At 36.1% G+C, this 3,853-nt stretch overlaps 1 pseudogene; it reads right to left on the reverse strand.

Annotated features, from left to right (window-relative positions):
• Positions 1-705: 705 nt before the first annotated feature.
• Positions 706-1,644, reverse strand: LOC142844862 (olfactory receptor 4F6-like; annotated as a pseudogene).
• Between the last annotated feature and the right edge of the window lie 2,209 nt (positions 1,645-3,853).

Genomic DNA, 3,853 nt, shown 5'->3' on the forward strand with positions numbered 1-3,853 from the left:
TCTTCATATTAAAGTTTGTCTTTAAAAAAAATGATGCAGTTTCAGTCTTACTGGTCTTTGAGGAAGCAGATTAGTAAATAAATGATTGATAAACTGAAGGGGTAGAAAATAAATTATCAGAATAGTAAGAAAAATAAGTTGTAGTAGACACTATAAGTAAGAATTAAATTTGAAAGCAATCTCAAGATTGGAAAGATAAATAGGTAAAAATCACATACCGATTTTTACAAGTTTATCATTATTGCATTCATCATTATACCCATGCAACATCTTTGGTGATGACTGACATGCACAAACTTTAGCTTTTTAGTATGTATATCTTTATTAAGAAAGTTTTATTTTATGTGTATTAATGAATTGTTTACAAGTATGAATGTATACTAATGCATGTTGGTCTCTATCATAGGCCAGAAGCGGCGATTTGATTTATTTATACTGGAATTACAGATAGTTGTGAGCCTCCATGTGAGTTCTGGAAACCAAATCTTGGTCCTATGTAAAAACACTGACTGATCTAAACAACTGAGTCATCTTTTTAAGCCCATCAAGTCTCTTACAGAAACTATGTATTAGTTGGTATTTCACTTTTGGGGAAAGCAAGTGAAGGCATATCAAATTTTGGTACAAAAAACATTCTGGATAAATACAACACAGTCAATGTAGCAATATCCATATGAAATTCTAGTATAATTTGTGTGTTTTATATTAAGAAATTTTATTGTAATTAATAAACTGACTGCATAGTCTTCTCATTGCCACCTTCATCTCTTTATTCCTAAGTGTATAGATCACTGGGTTTAGAAAAGGGGTAATAACTGCATCAAAGAGCGCAAGAAACTTATCCAGATGTGATGTTGGAAATGGCCACATGTAGAAGAAGATTATTGGTCCAAAGAACAAAATGACCACCATGACATGAGCTGACAGAGTGGAGAGGGCCTTAGATAAACTACCCAAAGATTTCTTTTGAACGGTCATCAAAATAAATATGTAAGAGATGATCAGAATTAAAAAGGAGGCCACAGAAATGAACCCACTATTGGCAGTAACCATGAACCCCAAGGTGTATGTGTCCATACAAGCCAGTTTAATAAACCGAGGGAGGTCACAGAAAAAGCTGTCTAGTTCATTAGGGCCACAGAAGGGTAAGTCTATGACAAAAATCAACTGAGTCACTGAGTGGATGAAGCCAATAATCCAGGAAGCAACTAAAACCAAAATGCACTTTTTTGGACTCATGATAGTCAAGTAGTGCAGAGGTTTACATATGGCAACATATCAGTCAAAAGCCATGGCTATGAGCAGCACCATCTCAGTGCCTCCAACTGCATGGATTAGGAAGATCTGAGTGATACAGCCCCCAAAAGAGATGGTTTTGTGCCTTCTGAAAAGGTCGTAAATCATTTTTGGTGCTGTGGAGGAGCTAAATATCAAGTCGAGAAAGGAAAGATTAGCTAAGAGGAAGTACATAGGGGACTGTAAATGGGGGTCTGAAGTCACTGTTAGCACAATGAGAAAATTCCCCAACAGACTTGCCACGTAGAACATACAGGAAAAGAGGAAGAGGAAGAGCTGGGTTGTCCATGAGTTGGAGAGTCCCAGGAAGACAAACTCAGATATCACAGAGCGGTTTGCTTCACTCATTGCTTCTGTTGGCTGTGACAACCCTCATGTCATCTGAAACAGGAGAACGATGAGAAACTGGTTTAGGACAAGCAATGCTCAACTGACAAAGTCACATGAAAGACTAACATGCCTTTGGCGATATTTTAAGTAAAATAGCAATTATTTATCTACTGAAGAATTTTGAGAGCAAGAGAAATAGTCTACTCCATGGAAAAAGTCCCCAGTTGTTGACCCAGTACCAAGTGGTCAGCCCTGAAATCATGTACATACAATACATACAAGTAACAATATATTGACTGAGTGGATTGTACTTATGTATTTATGAACATATATATATATATATTTATGTAGAAACAATGAAAGAAAAAGATGTCGGGGGCTTGAAACAAAGCAGGGGGGAAATACATGGAATCAGAGGGAGGAAAGTGAAGTAAATATAATTTCAAAATATAAAAAAAGTCATGCTTCTTCCAGGTCAAATAAATGCAATTAATATTCCTCACATAGATCATTGTTAAAATATACTAAAATAATTAACTCTTTTACTTACTTTGATAACATATTCGTTATATTTTAAAAATATAATTTTGTTGGCATATCTTTGAGATGACTCTAAACTAAAGGTTTTTGGGATATTAAATGTGAAGAAATTATTAAGTGATGGTAGTATCCATGATTTGGATATTCCTTAATATATATTAATATTAAATATATGATTACATTAAATGCCCATATACATATTTCAGGACTAGAGATAAACATTTCTCTTTTCTCTACATTGTGATGACAAGGTGACAAAATGGGGCAGAGGATGCAGGTTTAAGACACTTACTGTGTGACTTGGAGAAATTAAAAAAGTCATGGATACTCTGGAGCAGATTCTGTCTGATCCTCAGTAGAGGAAATAAATGAAAAATATCAAGTGAAAAAGGCAACCAGAATGAGGGCAGTGTGTCATGATCCTCCACACAGAAATGAGAGTGAATATGACCGAGAATGTGGTGAGGACCTGTGTCCTCGTAGGTAAAGATTCTTAAGTTTATTCAAAATTAAATTAAATGCATGTCAAAATATTAATGTAACTGCCATTTCTTAATAATTAGCCAGGAGTTTAAATATTTGACAAAATTCAAGGTTTGGTGGTGGGTAGAGAAGCAAGCATTCTCACATCTGGTTGCAGAAAAGTCAAGAAGTTAGGTTTCAAACACCTTCTAAGTTTTTACTTTGGTGTTTGCTTTGGTTAAGCACTTCTGTCTCTATGACTGAATATTATTGAGTATACTCATATGTATTTCATGTAACTATGTATTTCAGGTAGACAATGAAATAACAATTTTTGTTATTTTTGGATAAAGCACTGTTTTCAAGCTCAATGTCTTGAAAATGCCTTCAGTTTAAGTAGAGGGAGAACACTGACTAGCTGGACAGTCTACAAACAATGCCCATACCTGCTTATCTGAGTTTTACAAACTATAGCAACTTATTTACTTTTAAACCATTGTTAACTTGAAAGTCTAAAAAACACAATTCTAAGAAGAGTTATTTACCTAGGTCCTGTGTCACATTAAATTTAATTTAAAAATCTGGAAATCAGGTGTGGACATTGTTGATGGACTGTCGAGCTGGTTAATTCTCTGCCTCTATTTAAATCTCAGTTCCCCAGGTGTGAAACTTGCTATTTGTTTCTCAGAATGACTATGCTTTAAAGGAGGGCAGAACTGGGACTGAAGCTGATGCTAGGACAGGGGTCGCTCTTCTCAAATTGAAAATGAGCATCATTGAGAGGCCAACATCCACAAACTCACCGAATGTAGAGAGTTTGAGCTCGTGCCTGTATGGAGCCTTCACTCGTATGTTCTAGTCTCTCTGGTGAGGGAAGGTACTCTGAAGGGTACTGAAAGAGAAACATGGACACCAAACCAGTCACAAAATCCTCAATGTAAAATCTGTCCTGCTTGCCAGGTGTGCTGGGGCCATGGTGGCACAGAACTTGTGAGAAGAGCCAACCAATGTCTGATGTCAATGCCATGAGAGAGAGTCAATGCCTTATATTGTGTGGGATGGTTAAGAACCAGAGACTTAGGGCAGAATCAAAATGAATGGGGAAAATATCATTAAAATGATTACTAATAATATTCTTCTCTAATCATAGATTGATGCCTTGTTCAGTCAGTATCTGAGAAGCTTCCTCTGGTAGATGAGAGTGAGTGCTCAACCACAGCAGACA

The sequence above is a fragment of the Microtus pennsylvanicus genome, chromosome 2, assembly GCF_037038515.1.
Source record: "Microtus pennsylvanicus isolate mMicPen1 chromosome 2, mMicPen1.hap1, whole genome shotgun sequence".
NCBI lineage: Eukaryota > Metazoa > Chordata > Mammalia > Rodentia > Cricetidae > Microtus > Microtus pennsylvanicus.